Genomic DNA, 18,774 nt, shown 5'->3' with positions numbered 1-18,774 from the left:
TCGAGCAGAGCAGTGATGTCCATAACAGGTGGTTAATTTCAGAAATGCCTTGAACCAAATGCTCGGCTCTGACTCAGGCTGTGTTCTCAGGAAGTGGCTCCAAAATAGAGGTAGCTCAACTCTGTGCAGGTATAACTAGTTAAGTAGTGTGTATATATTTAACGAAAAAACAGAGTCCTGTCCATCCACAAGACAAAACACAAGCACATATTTTAAATTGACAAACACCAGTTCATTTACACAGCACTGCAACCAGATAAGAGTGAGAGATGGCTATCAATCATATCCATGAATGTCTCTCAGAAACGTGGAAGAGAGATGGTGGAGCTCTTTGCAGAAGTATGCCAGTTGTGCTTTTAACTGGCAGACCCTTCTGCACCCTTTGTGTCAGTCATGGTTTGGTGGTCATTGAGTGATTAACTCATTCCTTTGCTTTAAGTTGAGCGGCTAGTCTCAGAGGCTGCCTGGGAGACCTACCGTGATGGGAAGCTGTAGTGGTCCATTTAAGACCCAGGGAGGCTAGACCTGAACGCACCCTATCATGACAGCTTCCCAATGAGCTCCTCGTGCACCACATGCTGCTGCAGGTTGGCCCTTGTTCACAGCAAAGCACCAGATGATGATAGTTTAGCGTGAGGAATCCCAAACCGAGGCCATGAGAACGGCGTTGGGAGAGCTCTCCCTGTGATTAATTTTTCCTGCTGCTAAATTGCGGTTTTCCTGCAATCCAACATTACAGGATAAGTTGCTAGCTAATGAGTCATGGCCCCTTTTCTTTTGCGAAATTATGAGGACATTTTTTTCACAAAGGCAGTGAAAGGGTTAATGTTGCCCTAGTGCAGATAATTAGTTATGTGTAATTTAGGGGGTTGTAGAAGGAAATGTGTTGTGACTCTGGAAGGAAGACTGGTAGCTCTCTAATGTACACCCAGTAGCAGTTTTGACAAATATAAATGTTTTCATTTATTTAACAACACGTGGCTCAGTTGGTAGGGTATGGAGACAAGCAAGCGAGAGCCCTCTGCTCAAACTAAACGTTTGCACCTGTGCCATAGCAACGGTTCCCTGGGCCCTGGTGCAAGTAAGCATGACAAAGAGAGCCAGAGACTACAGTAAAATCTAACAATAATCGGGGTTCAGTGGACCCATCAGGCACCTGGTGCCAGTGCACCTGCTGAACCATTGATTGATAGCTGCACTTTTAGGTTGGTACAGAGAACTGCTACTGTTGCTGAGCGGCGCAAACACTATTTTTCCTCCTGGCCTTTATATCGACATTGGATTTGTTTGTACAATTTATTGTAAAGCTAAAAATGGTGCGTATAAGAAGCTCACACACAAAGTGTAAATAACCTGAGTGTATTTCACACGTTGATTTATTTCGAATTCATAGACCGAGAAGGCTGACGCTCATCTGTGCGGCCGGGTAACCGAGCGCTGCTGCTGCTCACAGCGACCTCTTGTGATAGTAAATGTGTATGGGGCCTGCGAAGCTCGAGACAACACCGACCTTTAAACTTGGATTCGCCTACATTTAACATAAGGGAAGAGAGATTACAACAGTAATTTTCTTTGTAAGGTGGAAATGATAACGTGAAACCAAACTCACCGCCGCAGCCCGGCTTCAACAGGAAGCCAGGCAACCTTTGTTGGGACGGGGGCCGGGCCGGAAAAATACAGGAAGCAGACGGGAGCCTACCCCGCGCTCATGTGCCCGCCAGAAGATTTGCGTGTCAGCTATCGGGGCTCCTGTGCTCGTGGAGAGCCCCGTGGCCCCCGCCTGTTGCCAAGAATGACCCGCTGGCTGTCGAGAGACACGCGAGAACAACCTGGTGTCTGTGTGTGCGCGTGTATCTGTGTGTGCGCGTGTGTCTATGTGTGCGCGTGTGTGTATATGCGTGTGTATGTATGTGTGTGTATGTATGCGTGTGTGTGTTAAAAGAGCCCGATGAGTAGGGGAGGGGAGGGAGGGAGGGAGGGGGGTGGGCGCACGAGTGTCTTTCTGTCTGTCTGTGTGCGCGCGTGCGTGCATGTGTGGGTTTGCGAACTTCAGGAAATCTGAGGCAGGGGATGGGCACAGCGCCGGCCTGGACGTGCTCGTCCACAGACACCAATCGGCGCGCGTGTCCGACCCCGGTCTCAGATTCCCAGGAGACTGACAACAATAGTTGTCGAGCTAGACGCATGCTTCGCATACGCACTCTAGCTCGACCTAAAAAGGTCACCCAACATTAGAAGCTATTGAACAGTTGTTTTCCATTATTCTGCCCGATGGAATTTGGAAGATAGTACGGAGGGAGGAAAATGTGGACCTAGGAATTAAATGGGGCGATATAGAAATTGAAAATGGTAAGAGGGATTAACAGGGCATGTCGGATGAAATGAAACAATTGCCAGAGAAACTTCTAAAGAGGATAGATGAAATATTACAGCTGAGACACAAACTATACCAAGATTAAAACTGCGAACAGGAACATGGAAAAAAGGTTACAGCTGTCTTCTCTACGATACAGAAGGAATTCTCTGCATCCAGTGGTTACAGCCTTCCAATAATAGTACCCAACACGCACTAGGGTCCTACTTTGTTAACAACTTATTAAATAACATTAAGGATGCCATCTGTCAGTACAATCCTACATGGTCCTCTAAGCAAATACCTGAGCTATTGCAATTGGCTCACAAATATGAGTAATCAAAGGAGGAAGATATTAATGAAAATAAACATAAGGACCTAAAACCTTAGGTCCTCACGCAGAAAGGCGAGGTGTATAGCGCACCTAGAGGAGGATGAGGCAAGGAAGAGTAGGACTACTCAGATCTTCCACACCGCAATGACATACGTCACCAGGTACATTTATCATAAGACCCTAACAGCAACAACAGGGTTGATACAACTGCGGTGGTCAGCTCCACTCAGCCTGGGACTGCCCCCCACCCACGCAGACAGAGAGGAAGGGGAACTGGGCGAGTGTCAATGAACAGCTCAGACCAACGGCAAAATACACAGAGCCAGGCTGCACAACAAGCAAACAATTACTTTGACCCAAAGGTTTAAGGAACATAAATGATAAAGACTCACTATGTGTATGATGAGGAAGAATGCCCTTACCACGCTAATTTGGAAATTTGTTGTTAGGAGTGCCCGAAAAAAAGGTTAAATTGAACTATCATCCCAGTGGATAATAAGGGCCCGAATGTACAAGGAGACAGGTATATAGAGCTTATCCCTGACCAAAAGCAAAATCCCACAGACTCCTCTCTCTGGACAAAAGAAAACATGTGTGGGATTCACCAAAGTGTTAGCAACGAGCCTCATGATAGTCCCATTGAAATCCTGATTTCTGAAACATGTGCTTATGAGTTGCTAGGATTGGCTCTCCTAAAACAACTAAAAACCACAATTCAGTGCACACCAGACAGGGTGTATCTTGAAGTGGATGAAGACTCCCCTCTGGTTGCCTCTATGCATGCTATCAGGTCAGGGAAAGGCATAATTCCAGCAGATGTACAGCAGCTGATAAACAGTTGGATATAGACCACACATAAAACTTACATGGGTAGGATGCATATAGACCCAATACAAATAGTTTTGTACAAAATGCTCACTTGCCTCTTATACACAATACAAAATATCAGCAGAAGGATTGCAGGTCCTACAAGGGGTTATGAGTGTGACTCAATTAAGCTGTTTTGTGCTCTCCAAATCAAAAACATGGAATGGATAAGCCTATAGTTTTACAAATTATGTTGAGGACCGTTACCTATAGGTTTTAAAGATTGTGGCACTTTTGGGTTCTCTGTGGAGTTGGAATGACTTGCCTTTGCAGGAGCAGGTTTTCTAGTCCTAGGCCCTTTCAGCGCTTCCGGGAGCCACCATTTACCCTATGGCATAAAGATATCTGGAGAAGTTTCCCTACAAAGGACTGAGAGGGGTCACCACCAATGTTCCCTCAAAGTTATGCGCCAAGAACTTTACCATATGTGTGGGTCCAGGGACAAGGGTTCTGACACTGGGGTTCCTGCTTGATTGTGCAGATAAATTACCTAGATACTGAAATGGAGGAGGCCTGTTTTATGGGGTAGGTAGAGCCAGACTGGGAACCCAAAGTAGCCCTGGCCATTTTGCTGCAGCGGCTCCCACGCACCACAGGTGGTATGAAGGATGGGGGTTGGGGGCGGGGGCAAGTGTCAAGCACTACTGCTTAAAACCGGTCCCCAGCACTGGTGCTTTTATTACTCAGGGCCCATATTGCAGCAACGCTGCAAAACTGCCCCCATTAGCAAAAATGGCCCCCACTGCTCCAAAACTGACCCCCACCCTTCCAGCCTCCCAGGCAAATGCCCGATGCCTGCTAAGGCCCGGTCCAGCTTGGCGGGTGGCCTTCGTATGGTAACTGGCGTACAATGGTTGTGTCATGTTCGAAATGAGAAAGTGCAATGAAGAGCATCTGCAACCAAAGCTACACTAATATATATTAGGAAACCGGGGCAACTGGCCTCATTCCACAGTACCAGTGAACCTCTTCTTTCCTAACTAACTAGACATCAGCGGCTCAGAGACATCTTAAGGACTTTGAGCGCCCTAGGCCAAATGTATTTTGGGGGCCTCTGTGTGGATCAGCTTTGAATTTATGATCCAGTTTCACCTTTCTCGCATCCATTAAACCAGATCATAAACAGTGCACAGACACACTGGTTCAAATTCCAAATGTATTTATAGTTAATATTCAGGGATAGTAATTTATTTTTCCAATATTGTAACCCAGTAGAAACCCACTGATACTACTGCAAATAATCACTGTGACATCCTCCCATTTCTCATATCAGATTCTTTTTGGATCTAAAATTAAAAAAAATATTGATGTTGCATGAAACAAAAACACATGTCATAAAATGTCTGTAATACAATTTCACACATTACCCAGATTAAAAATAAATTAAAGGAAAATGCTATTTGCAATAATCTGTTTAAAAATTATTCAAAGTCATCAGGGCAAGACTCTCTGCAAACAGAACTGGCACTCACTCCCAAGGCGGGGGTTACTCCACTCTTTTAAACTGATAGTCATGAGTTTACTTATCAGCTCTGAAGATGGTTTCCTTGATATGCATGTGTGCATTCAGAATCACTAATATATGTTAGGGATTCTGAAAGCACGCGTGGTGTTTTTAGGCTTGCTCAAGGCTTTAAGTGGGATGAAAAAACTGGGGGGTCTCTCAAAGGGGCGTACCTGAGGTAATTAAGGGCATGGCTTAAAAACACGTAAACTAAAAGTCTGTGCTTAGCATAGTGTGCCAATCAGCCATTATTGTGCTGCCTCTCTCATTGCATCCAGATATATAATACAAAAAGTAACATTATACCTAAAACAAGCCAGGACTATTGACTTTGTCAATGGTTGTTAGTTGCATAAGATAAATAAGCAACAACTATGACTTCATTGAATATAATATTAAAAATACCTAAGTTCTGAAATGATCAGACTGTGAAAAAACTATAAAAAGTCCTCTGAAGTTACACCAAAGGCTTTGAGTAGTTGCACTGCTACACTGTCTGATGTTTGGAGAGAGTTACTCGAATGATTTTTCCATACATTTTTGACCATTAAGATGACTCATTGCAAGTGGAGATTGGTTTGCCTCAGTCATCTGTATGAGAGCACTATCTTTCTTATAGTGTAAAATCTTCACACGCTGCACATCCCCATAAACACAGACGTGGGTAAACAGACTTTGGGGCGCAATCATCTCTTCATTTAGATTGCTAACCAAGAGTATAGTATAGTCGCCAGGTGTCATTCCACCCATACCAGCACGACCAGCAGCATGAGCTGCCGCCGCAGCATTAGGAATACCCATGGGACTTAGGGCCATAATTATCATCAAACTGATTTGTGATTCCCAAATAGCGATTTTTAAGAAATCGCTATTTGAGAATCGCAAATAGGTATGTATGTACAAAATCCTTAATTGCGATTAGCAAATTGTGAATCGCAATTAAGGAATACTTTCCCATTCATTTCTATGGGCCAGGAGGCCCATAGGTATGAATGGGAAGTTATTCTCAATTTGCGATTCGCAATTTGATAATCGCAAATTGAGAATAATTTCACAGGTGCAGGGGTGTCCAAAGGACACCCTGTTTCACCCCTGAAATATGCATGGGTGCACATGTGGCGCACATACATGCCCTAAAGGCATGTATGTGCGTCACATGGCACTTTGAAAAATGCAAAAATTTGCATTTTTCAAGGAATTCGCAACTTACCACCAACTAGAAGTTGGTAGTAATTTGCGATTCCCTAAGGGCATTTTGCAAAATTGTTTTGCTTCTTACATTGCATTTAAGGAATCGCAAAATTTGCGATTCCTTAAATGCAATTGCAAAATAAGGATTCGCAAATTTTGCGATTCCTTGTTTTGCACCACATTTTACTTCATACATACCATTTAGCAAATTCGCATTCGCAAAGGCGAATTTCGGCCTTTGCGAATGCGGATTTGCTTGATACATATGGCCCCTAAAGTTCGTGGAAGAGCTGTATCTGAAAGCCCTAACAGAGAGGTTTCTTTGGCAAAATCTGCAGCAATAGCTGGATCCAATGATGGCTGTCCATCTCCAGATGGTAGGTCAGGGCGAGTGTAGTCCCTACTTTTGTCATTATTGTACTTCACATTTAAATTCACCAATTTAGAAAAAAATTCCCTGAGTACAACAGGAATTATATATATGTTGTCCATCCAAGGCTAATTGTGCTTGCTGTGCGTTTAATGGATCACCATACTGCAGCAAAGCTTGAAATTGGTTATTCTTAGTAAATGTAATAATCTTCAAGACCGCACCAAACTTTGAAAATATCTGGTGAAGGACATCAAGTGTCACAGGATCGTACATGTTGTCAATAATTATTATTAAACCTGGACTCTGGCCAGATAAACTGAAATGTAGCCAGCTGTCCCAGCTAGATAGTAATTTGATGTACGTACGGATGTAACAGCCTGAGCTCGCTGATTTAATGGACTATCTGTTTTTAACTCCTTATGATTAGAGTACTGGATATAGACAGGTTGGTTACGAAGATTGGGAGTCACTGTTGCGTAGTAATAAACCATTGTGATTGCTGCCTCTTTACTACCCATACCCAAAACCGCCAGAATGTTTACCTTCAGCATAAGGATGTTGGTAACTTTGCCAAAAGGCAAACCTAAAGCAATTACTTCCGTCTGTTACTTCACCGGGCAACTTCCGAATGTGGAGGACACAGGAAGGTGAAGAATCTATTTTATTATCTCATTTAAATTTCTTGCTATCATTACCATTAGCAGTAACAACGATGCTGCTCATATTAGAATTTGGCCCGTTAAGCACACCTACTGAAAGCAGTTCGTCTGATCCTCTCTTCACACCAACTGCAACATCAGCGACAATGCCGTCCATTGCCGAACAGGTCGCCACTGCGATGGCAAATACAATGATGCAACCACCTCCGAAACTGCGACAAAACTGAATTTCTTCTCTTAAAGGAGGGAGGCTGTGGGCTGATTGTGGGCCATTGTGAAAATATTTGTTCATTGCAGTGCATTAGGGTGATGCAATTAACAAATACTTTCACAAAGGCCCACAAACAGCCCCCAGCCGGGCTTCATTAAGAAGGAAAAACAGCAGCGAGTGCAGGAGCCACCGCAACCAGGAATTGAAATTTTTCGCGCCGCTCGCGTTATAAAAGCGGCCGCGCGAATGCTCTCCCGGGATGTGCTGTGGGTGCGAGCTCCACACGCAGCACTGCGCGCTCGGGGGAACAGATGTGCGAGCAATTTACTGGGAACACTGGTCACCACACAAAATTACACCATCAACATTCTTTTTCAAGCATCTCGCCTCTGCAGCCTGCCCCTAAAATATCAGGTGTTTCTGCGGTATTATTAGCTTCAAAGATATCAATATGCTCTATAGTCAGTGTGACATCGGGACACATTAAAGAACATTTTTATTGGTTTATTGTAAATATGGGCAGAAAATTCGTTCCGCGATTTCGCGATCCACGAATCGCGCGAAATCGTGGCAGAATCCGCGAGTGGGACGAATTTTGCTCAGGAAGCACTTACAGGGTTACAGCAGGTGCCCAAGTTGAAGCTAATTTCTTTGTAACCATATACAAAATGATTACAAAGAAATTAACTTCAACTTGGCACCTGCTGTAACCCTGTAAGTGCTTCTTGAGCAGCGCCTCGTTGCCTACTTGCAACTATTCTCTGACACTGCTCTGACCCTCGAAGCAGGGTCAGAGAATAGTTAAAATTAGGCAACGAGGCTCCTGTCACAAAAATTAAACCTCAGCAGGAAGCACTTACAGCTATATATAAAGCAGGTGCCCGAGTTTTAGCTCAAATTCAGTAACGCATTATAATCAGCCCAAGAATCTAGTGAGTACGGTCGATGCTAGGCAGGTGTGCTTTCTCCCCAGATCTACAGTCTACAATTAGCTGTAATCCGTGATGGGGGTCTAGGCATCCACTAGTTTCGAGCGCAATCCCCCTGTACTTCCAGTGACCAGCACTTACTGCTTTCTCCTCATTTGCTGCTCTGATCGGTCTCTGACCCTTTATAAACTAGAGGCATGTGAACTTGCACAGAAACCCCGCCCGTTTGGCCCCTTACCACACCCCTAGGCTATGCAACCTCTTCCCTCCCTTTTCCCCACTGTGATGGACAGCTCACTCGAGGGACCTCGGCGCCTATGGGCGCTGTGGCAAAGTTACAGACACACGTGGTCACTGAAGACAACTCTTGCCTGGCCTTTAGGCTGCTGTAGTGTAGGAAAAGCACAAACATTTACCCAACAAGGTAGCACTTACTGCTTTCTCCTTATCTGCTGCTCTGATCGGTCTCTTACCTTTATAAACAAGAGGCATGTGAACTCGCACAGAAGCCCGGCCCCACACACACTAGGCTATGCAACCTCTTCCCGCCCTTTCCCCCACTGTGATGGACAGCTCACTCGAGGGACCTTGGCGCCTATGGGCGCGGTGGCAAAGTTACAGACACACAGGGTCACTGAAGACAACTTTTCTGGGCCTTTAAGCAGCTGTTGTGTAGGAAAAGTACAATACATTTACCCAACGAGGTAGCACTTACTGATTAGCCAGTAGAAAGTACTCCAGTTGAGTATAGTGCAATTGTTAAAAAATCCACGATTTCGTGGGGAAATTTGCAAAATTCGCCCATGCTTAGTTTATTGAATAGGGGTTTAAAGGCAGAGCATTACGTCAAATTAAATTACTGAAGCCTTTAAGAAAAGAAAGGGTCTTAATGGGTTTACCTTATGAGGGGATGTATGAAAATACAACACGTACCGTTACAATGCGTCCCTTTACGACGCAGTTTTAACAACGCAAGTCGTTACAACGACTTGCATTGGGGGGGGGTGCTAATAGTGAATAGTTTAATTTACTTTCCCAACACCAGTCCCCGTGGATATTAGGGAAGGTGTTGGATAGTAAATTAAACTATCCCCTATCCTAGAGCGCCCTCCAGCGAAAGTCGTAACGACTTTCGTTGTTAAAGCTGCATCGTAACAGTACAGCGTTGTACCAGTTACGTTGTAAAGTATGTTTCCCCTTATGAGGATACAGAGATACTAATGGAATCCATTCAATAAGAAATAAACCCAAATTACTAAGTTTACCTCCTTATTATAAACAGCTCTATCACTACAATTGAATGATTTTTTATCCTCCCTTATCTTCATCCTTCCACCCATACAATCTCATTACCATGCCTAGAAACATAAAAGAGTTTTAGCATGAGCAGCAGCTGTGCAAGATTTCTTTCTTGCGCAGCACATGGCAACTACAGTGAGCAGTTGCAGACGTCTTTCTCATTAACCAGATGCAGCACAGGAAGCTAGGAATAGTGCAAGGTGCAACAAGAGACGCCTTAAAACAGCACAGGCAGCAGATGTTATGTTATGTTATGTTATGTGGATTTGTAGAGCACACTAGTCACCCGTGTGAGTATCCAGGTGCAGAGCAGGTGAATAGGCGCAGAGTTATTTGAATAGCCAGCTCAGCTTTTTTCAGAATTTAAGAAGTGAGGCTGAGGCCCTGATGTGTTGGGGAGTTTGGCAGCCACAAGTGAAAACGCACGACCAAGGACTCTGCTTCTGTGTATACGGAGGAAGCATGCAAGGGAGAGACAGGCTGAGTGCAGTCATCGGGTGGGTTGGTAAAAGTGTAGATGGTGGTTGAGGTAAGAGGATCTTACTTTGTGCAGTGCTTTGTATTTGTGGGTGAACAGTTTGGGCAGATGTGAAAGCATGCCTCAGAACCACAGGTACAATACCACACTGTATAAGCAGGGTGAAGGGAGGTGTTAGAACCGGCTGTCTCTAGTTGGCAGAGGTATGCACTTCTGACAAATAGGGACACACCTTTTCTAGTCAGGGCAAGGGGATCACACCCTTTGATAACCCCTGCTCACCCCCTCGGTAGCTTGGCAGAGCAGATAGGCTTATCTCGGAGGCTGTGCGTTAAGCATTTATGACCACATACAGTAATAAAGTGAATACACTACAAATGGACACGACACAGTAGTATTATAAAAATAAGTATTTTTATATAAGGCTTAGCACAAGACCAAATAACGATAAAAATATGTACAATCTTGATAAATACTCTGGGAAGGGAAAAATGGTTCAAGGTAGTTTCTTCTTTAGCACAAAGTCTTTTCGTATCAAGCAAATCTCCTTCTTGGAAACACAGTTCTTAGCAACAAGGTAACCCACACGGGGGCTACTCGACGACGAGGCAAAGTTAATCCAAAGGTTCGGCGTCGACCGCGAGGAGCGCTACGTCGAGCCCGGAGTCACACGGACCCTCAACAACACAGTATCTTGGAAAATGAAGCACACGATGATCAGCGGCGTCGAGCAATCCGGCGTCGCGTCTTCGGTGTCGATCAGGCCTCAGCAGGCGTCGTTGTCGATGATGCGGTTGCAAAGTGTGAGCAGCGCTCACGGCGTCGAGAAGGCACACAGTTGATGCGATCAGCAGCGGTACAGACACGAGGTCCCTTGGAGCTGGAGCCGAACTCACTACTCACTGGCGTTACGGCTGGCGTCGGTCGGGCCCGGCGGCCGGCGTCGAGGAAGCGGGACACTTGAGCCGTCACTCACGGTGTCGAGCTGGGTTCGGCGACGTCCGTCGGCGTCGAGATTGCTGGCTCTTTCAGAGGTGCTGGATTCACAGGTTCCAGCAATAGTACTTTAAGCAGATGAAGTCCTTTAGCCCTGTGACTTCAGCAGGAGACTGGCACCCTTCCAGTCCTTGGAGATTTTCTTAGCAAGCGTGAGAGTACACACACAGTTCCTCTCTCCTGGTTCCTTGGCAAAAATAAAGAAGCACTGCAGGATTCCCCCCAGCAAACAGCACACTGGCAGAAGGGGTAGGCAAGTCCTTAGATCAGCAGGTCTCTTGTCCTTGGTTACAGGGTTCCTTGTCAGAAGTGATCTGATTTCGTAGTTCAGGGGTCCTTCTCTTATACCCCTTTTCGGCTTTGATCCCTTTGTCCATGCAGGTGACTTTCCCAACATCCTGGGTCTGTTGTGGGTGGAGCCAGGCAGAAGCACCTGGCTTATTCACTGAGCAGGGCTGGGTCCTCCGACGCCCGGCAGTAGGTGGAGCCAGCATTGACACTGGCAGGAGCAGAGCTATCGGCCTCCTGGCAGGAGGTGGGGCTAGGATCGTCCATGGCAGGCACAGAGCCATCAGCCGCTTGGCAGGAGGTGGAGCCAGCATTGTATCAGGCAGGGCAGGCTATCAGCAACTACTCTCCCCCTACTCTCAACGCAAATGTCCCACTCATCCCACACTGACTCATCCAGACCTGTGGAGCCACCCAGCTCCTGTCACACACACGCAAGACCAGCAGAAACCAGATATGGTTAGACAAGAAAATAGGCACTTTCTAAAAGTGCTATTTTCAAACCCAGAGTCCAAAAACCATCCACACCAACGGATGCGTAATTAAACCCCGAGTTCAGGGATACCAAACTCGACATTGCACCATGCTCCCCGAGCCAGCTAGGATCATAGCAGTAATAATCCCGGCGGCCCATTCTAACTAATGGAGAGCAGGCTACCTCGCAATAGTGAAGAACGAAGATGGCTGTAATTCACTATTAGGACATGCCAACTTGGTCAGGCGTGTCCTACCTTATACTTACAATGCACCCTGCCCGTGGGCCTACCATAGGGGTGACTAACATGAAGTCAAGGGAAGGTTTGAGGGGCTGGCAAGTAGGTATACTTGCGCAGCCTGCGTGACAGCACTAGGCTGCACGTGGGTCTCGAAATGACCGACCCGTAGACATTCTTTTACGAGGCCGCTCCTGTGGGTGGCACAACACGTGCTGCAAGCCCAAGAGCGGCATTTGTATTTACAAGCCCCGGCACTCCTGGTGCACTAGACTAGGGACTGATAGTAAACCAAATAAGCCAAACATGGATACAATCGATACATCAATTTAACATAGGGAGCACTTGCGCTGTGGCACTGATCAGCAGCGGCACAGCGCCGAAAGCATATACCAGCAAAACATCGTAAAACAGTGGAGGCAAACAGAAAAAATGGAGGAGAGACTCAAGCCAATGATGTCAGGTCTAACAGGAGGGATAGGTTATCACAGCTTTAAATTACACCAAATGGCATGTGAAGTCTTCAGTCAGTGCGGGCTTTTCACCCAAAGTCACTGGGAAACAGGCATTTCTAATTCCCTTTTCAGAAAGTTGAATTTAAAAAACTACGAGAACCACATTGCACAGTGACTTTGGATAAAAATATAAAAGTACATTGTGTCTTATATCACCCAACATGCCATGTACATATGGTAAAATTGAACTAATTAAACTTCTACAACGAGCAGTTAATATCACTGGTGTCAGGTACAGTTGCATTATACACTTTAAAATGCATGCGTTTATAAACAGCCATACTTAGAAAAGCCCCTGCCCCCTAAATCTTGCCCTGTGGTGGACCAAGGTGTGGAACGTACGCAATGGAGCGCCTGACGGCCTAATTAATGATAAGATGTACAAGTTTGATAGAATATGGTTCCCATTCAAGACCCAAGTCAAAAGAGAAAGGGACCAGGCAATACCCACCACTACCTTGACGGTGATGCTGCAGCGGGACCAGTTGAGGGGGGGGGGGGGGGCGTTGGGGGACTATCGTCCTCGGACAGCGACTTTGGTGACACAGAGGGCAGACTTGCTTAAACTGTTCCCATTACTTGATGTTTAATGTTTGTAAGCTTGTTGGCTTCTTGCTCTGTATCGCCCTTCTGTAGCCCCATGTCCCACTCTGTATTGTTCATGAGCTATTTATGCTCATTGATTCTTTGCAATGCAAAAATCCTGGAATCTTTTTTATTTTATTTTATTTTACTTTCATTGTAAAAACCCAACAATAAAGAGTTTTTTAAATACATGCTTTAAATCTGGCTGTGATACTCTGCTATCTAGAACACACACTTCTGGGCTATCTGAAGCATCAAATATGATGTTTAAAGATAATTATCTTTTACTTTATTGCACTGGTGTGTGCAATACATACAGGGTGAGCTTGGGCTGTCTAGCAACAAGTCTTCACAGATGTATTGTTTTTCACCCAATCAGGCAACTTAGCTAGGAGCCTCAGCATGTCATGTTAAAAGGATCTTTGGGCAAGTCATTGGTACTGTACCCCATTTTGAGTGCGAGGCAGACTGCATACCATCTCGAGTTCTTCATCAGTGCTTGCCTCAGAGGCCCTGCACGAATATATTTGAGAAGTAGTGAACAAAGTAACAATAAATGTTGGTGCACGCTCTAAGCGCACACCCCCTCTCCGTGCAGGTGGTCTTTCTAGTCCACATCAGCCGCAACGTACTTAATAAGACCTCCTGCCAGCCCCTCAGAACTTCCAGTAGTCTATCCAGCTGTGCTTCTATGACAGTAGGAGGTCTCGGCTGTCCTCACTGCAAATTATAAGTAGCTTTTTTAGGTTGAGCCTAGCGCAGCGCGCATGCGCAGCTCTAGGAAATCGGCCTCTTGGAATGACTTCAGCTTTTCTACAAGCTTGAGCGTGTGGTGCTCACGTGCTATTGGCCTTTGCGTCTGGCTTTAGCACGCAATTGGCCAAAGGCGTGTGAATGTCCCAGCTTTTTGGGAAATGTTTACTCCCAGAGCATTTTGCTCTCAGGAGTGAGCAGCCGCGCGCATGCTGCCATCTGTTTTGGGTCAGGTTTCATCCATTGAACACCACCCCTTGTCCCTGACAAGATATCAGCCACACTGATTCTACCAGTGGAAGAGCAGATCTTTATTTTCTCAATAGACCTTCTTGTGGAAACGCTGTGTTCCTCGCTAGTACCGCTGCCATGGCCACGAGGCGCTTTGCTTCCAGGGGGTCACACAGTCAGGCATGGGAATGCACTCCAGAGTGTCAATGGGGGGCGCAGAAGGTATGCACCCTACGTGCCACTTGACCGCGGCGTTGAACAAGGTTCATTGGTTTTCCAAGCGCTGGTCCTGCCAGTTTTCCAAGAGCCGGTCCTGCCAGTTTTCCAGGTGTAGGAACAAAATGTAAAATACAAAGGCAAAAAAGACAGCGGCTGGGCAAACACAGCTGTGTAAATGGTCTGGTTACAATAAAATGTGCGCCATTAAGCGCTTCACAGCTCTTTGCAGTGCGCTACACAAAGTTCGTAAAACCCCACAATTCAGTAAAATTGTATGCCCACCTCCATAGGCACGCACACCTTGGTTTGCTAACATCCTTATCTGGAGCCCACTGTGCTTCGGACGCTGTCGGGTCACTGTACACTGGTCCCCTCGGCCTCGGGTTAAAACACTATGAGTGCAAGAACGCAGATCTGAAGCCATACTGGTGAGGAAAAGCTAGTGCCTTCCGTTCACGCGCCAGTTTGCTCCGCTTTCGGCATTTTGTTGAAATCGATGTAATCAGCAACATTGTCAGTCACAAAATCCTCACAAACGGATCATTTGCTGCAAACACGTGTTTCGCGCAAAACTGCCCTTGGAGGAGCCTCGGTATGATATGCGCAAACTGTATATTAGGAGCCTCTATTTTATACAGCGCATATCGACATTTTTGCTCCATGTAAGCGTGTTTCCTCCATCTTCCAGCGTATTACTGTTTGACGGGTTTCCTATTATAGCACCCTGGCACGGATTAGCGCTGTATATTGGCACTAGGAAAAACACACATATTATGGACTGCATCAGTTAAAAACACCTAGATTCTGAGACCCGGGCTGATTCTCATTAGGAAACTCACTTTGCAGTTGACAATAAGAGCCAGTTCCTCCATTGGTATTTGCATTTTCTAAAAACAGAAATGTTGGGTTTAGATTGTGCAGATATCGGTTTTATTGGTAGCAATGGGAGAGAATACACGTTCTGAAAGAAACAGTAATGCGTCTCTTGGGACATTGCTCTACAACATAGCTTAAACATATTGGAAAGCCAATAGGTCTGGAAAAACACTTATAAGATCCCACAGGCAAGACTTATTGGCTATGCCAATGCTTGTTTATTTTTTCCTTTGCCGCCGACTAGCAGTGTCCGTGGCGCCCGCCTTTATCTCATACCCTCTTAACTACAGGGCAGCTTTGGAGGTGAGACGTCACAGAAGAATATGAAAAAAAAATGTATAACCGTGTCCTATGACTTATTCAGACTGAACTGGCTAACCAATAACCAATCATAGTCAGCAGCCCGTTTTAGGAGACTGTAATCCTCAGACTAGAAATGTTCCATCAAAATAACCATTAATTAAACAATAGTAGCCATCTTTGTTAAGGCAAGTACAAAGAATCGCACTTGCAAGCAAATATTTCTAGCAGCAGCAAAACATTTTAAACAGAAAAATTCTCAACAATTACTTAAAAAAATGAGTTTAGTTAACTGCATTTTAAGAAATGGCAACTGTTAAGAAGGTTTACTCCAGGCACCTGCAAAAAGAGTAACATACCCAGCATACAAAAAAGCAGCCCAGGATCAATTTAAAAAGGAAAAATTTCCATAAATGTAAATGTAAATGTAGTATACTTGTAAAGCGCACAGCTGCCCCAGCAACGGGGCGTCCCGGCGCTGTATAACGCTGTGGAACCCTTCCTGGCTCTCCCTGTGAAATGCCCCTCCTGGGCAACCCCAAGGTGAAGCCAGGCATCCCAGTGTTGTAGGGACCGTTGTGGAGATTAAGAAAGCTATTGCCCAGAGTTGCAGCATGAGACCCATGATTAGAGTAGGCACCGAGGCGAGAATTATTGAGCCAAGACCCTTTAACCTTGAACAACAACGCATTGGTATTAGCTGGTCATGAACATCTATGCTCAGTAACTTGCTTTTTGCCCTTCATTTTATCCAACAGCAAGGGATCAACAAGACATCACTTTATACAACCGCATGAAAATGGCAGGATTTGCCAGATGCTCGAGTGTTCCAAGCCAGGAGGACATAACCAGAGACAGCTTTGCATCCTAATAGAGGGAGCCACTAAGAACTGACACTGCACGGCTGATTTGATGTGGAAATAAGAATGCCCGCTTGAACTGTGCAGTGTACCCTGCATGCAAACACCGCAACACAAGCAAGAGATTAGAGTAAGATGGAGCTCAATGTCGAATTAATTATCCTCCAATGTCAAGGAAACTAAGCGGACAGGCATGCACCATGGTCAGAACAAGAAAGACGAGAAACGATTAGGATACAGAGCTGACTGAACACAGCAGTCTGCTTGCTACAAACATCACTAGTGTACCAGCAGATGAGAAGACAAAGAACTCTTCAGTGCAACACAATTTGCCTAATTTTAAGATCATGACCAGATAAAATTATAATAAAAGAAATTCTGCTTATACGAGTGGGGAATGCTAAGGCGCCCCCGCCAAGGGGGAGCGGCGACTATGATTTGACACCGTGAACTGCCGGAAGGGCTGGGGCGAGTGATGCTGCCTGCACCAGCCAGCAATAAGAGTAGGCACTTGCTGGCACGCGCACGGCAAACCGGAAGAGGTTAAAAGCATCTGGGTAGCCCCGATCTAGTGTGCACGCGAACCCGCCCCTTCAAGAGGGGCGCAGAAGAGGTCTCTTTTACCGCTCACTGCCCCGGAAGAAAAGACGCCGTTGGCTGCCCCGCATGGGGTTTTCATAACAATCTCATTTTTTTCAGTTTTTCTTTGCTGCAGGCAAGTCCGCTGCACTATGCACCCCAGCGATTCGAGGATCAGCTGATTTGGGCATCCGGCCAGCTGTGAGCTGCACGGGCTTGAGTATTTACTCACCTGAACCCTGTTACTTAGCACGTGGTAGTGGCTTCAGCATGGAGGCCCAGTTGAGGCTGGGCTGCAGGGGTGTGCCATCGAGAGGTGTGCCTGGAAACAGGGCTTTTTTGGGTGGTGTATTGGCTATAATTGGGTGCTAAGTTGTTGCTTGTATGTACGGATGAATGATGTGGAGAAGGCCAGGAGACTACTTACGTACCTATCAGAGCCGCAGGCGGGTCCAAACAGGGTCTGCTGTTCCTGCAGCGGACTCAGGCGCCGCTTCAGGGGAGAGTCAATTCACAGGGTATAATCTGGCTGTGGGCCATGGGTCTCCAGTTGTGAGCTAGACCCTACTTGAACCAGCACAAGGGATGCAGCAGCAGTGGTGGCAGCCCCCAATTCTCCAGGATTCCACAAATGCAGGTACGACAACCCTGTTGCCACGTCTAGGTTTTGGGGGAGGTGCGGTCAGGGCAGAATCAATTGGGCAGGCATATTGTGGCTGAAGTGAAAGAAAAGATTTGCAGGGGGCCTTATGTGGATATCTTTAAATCTACTTCTGGGCAAGCCCGATAGGGAGGAAGCAAACCGGTGTAAAGAGTGAGCACTTCAAGGACTGTGGTCACTGGTTCTACGGATGGTGGAGAAATCATCAGTCAATTGGATTAAAGGGTTTCCCATTTATCAGGCAATCTTGGATCAGTGTTTCAGTGGTTTGAGCGCCCAGCTGGCATGCTTCCAGAACAGGATTGCATGTGCACATGATGAGTATGCGGTGGGGGATGTAAAAATATGGCAAAGAGTTTAGGAGAGTTAAGGCAACTAGCCCCACTTTGTTTTATGGTTGCGCCATATGAAACACCTGTGCCAGGACGCTGTCCCCTGACAGCCCTTTTCGGTCAGGTTCCAACAGCAGGCCGGGTGGGGGAGGAGGATGGAGGAAGGGGACATGATGGGACTTCAATAACCGTTCCAGTTCTAGGCCTCTTGGGTCATGTAAATTCAAGCAAGATTGCTCATTCTGCGGCTTGTCCTCACATCCCGAATCAAAGTGCTTCAATAAGTCTAAGGATAGAGGGGGCAAGAAGCAGGATTGATTACCCACTCTTACTCTTACCAACCGGCAGATGGCTGCAGCAAAAATTGTCAAGGAAGTGGGCCTGGGGAGGGGGGCTGGCCCGTTTGAGTCTGTACACCTAGAAGGTTTTGTCTGCTCTGCCTTGGGGTTGTGCCCAAGAAAGAACCGGGAGAATTTATGTTAATACATAACCTCTCTGCTCCTAGGGGTCAATCTATAAATGAAACTATTGATGGGACGTATGCTCTGTTTAATTTTAAGATCACAACCAGATAAAATCAGAATAAAAGAAATTCTGCTCAAACAGTGGTGAGTAAACAGCTCTGCTTGCAGCTGTCGCGCTCTCTCCCTCTTACATCTTTAGCAGAT

At 46.0% G+C, this 18,774-nt stretch overlaps 1 protein-coding gene and 1 pseudogene across 3 annotated transcripts in view; both read right to left on the bottom strand.

Annotated features, from left to right (window-relative positions):
- The window catches only part of SNX25 (sorting nexin 25), a 1,510,914-nt gene that overhangs the window by 932,842 nt on the left and 559,298 nt on the right, over positions 1-18,774 (bottom strand). The gene's annotated exons all lie outside the window — the stretch shown is intronic.
- LOC147728746 (polypyrimidine tract-binding protein 2-like) lies at positions 5,546-7,448 on the bottom strand (annotated as a pseudogene).

The sequence above is a fragment of the Lissotriton vulgaris genome, chromosome 3_1 (assembly GCF_964263255.1).
Source record: "Lissotriton vulgaris chromosome 3_1, aLisVul1.2, whole genome shotgun sequence".
NCBI lineage: Eukaryota > Metazoa > Chordata > Amphibia > Caudata > Salamandridae > Lissotriton > Lissotriton vulgaris.
Note: the sequence above shows the minus strand (reverse complement) of the source record. Positions and strands in the feature narration are given on the sequence as shown.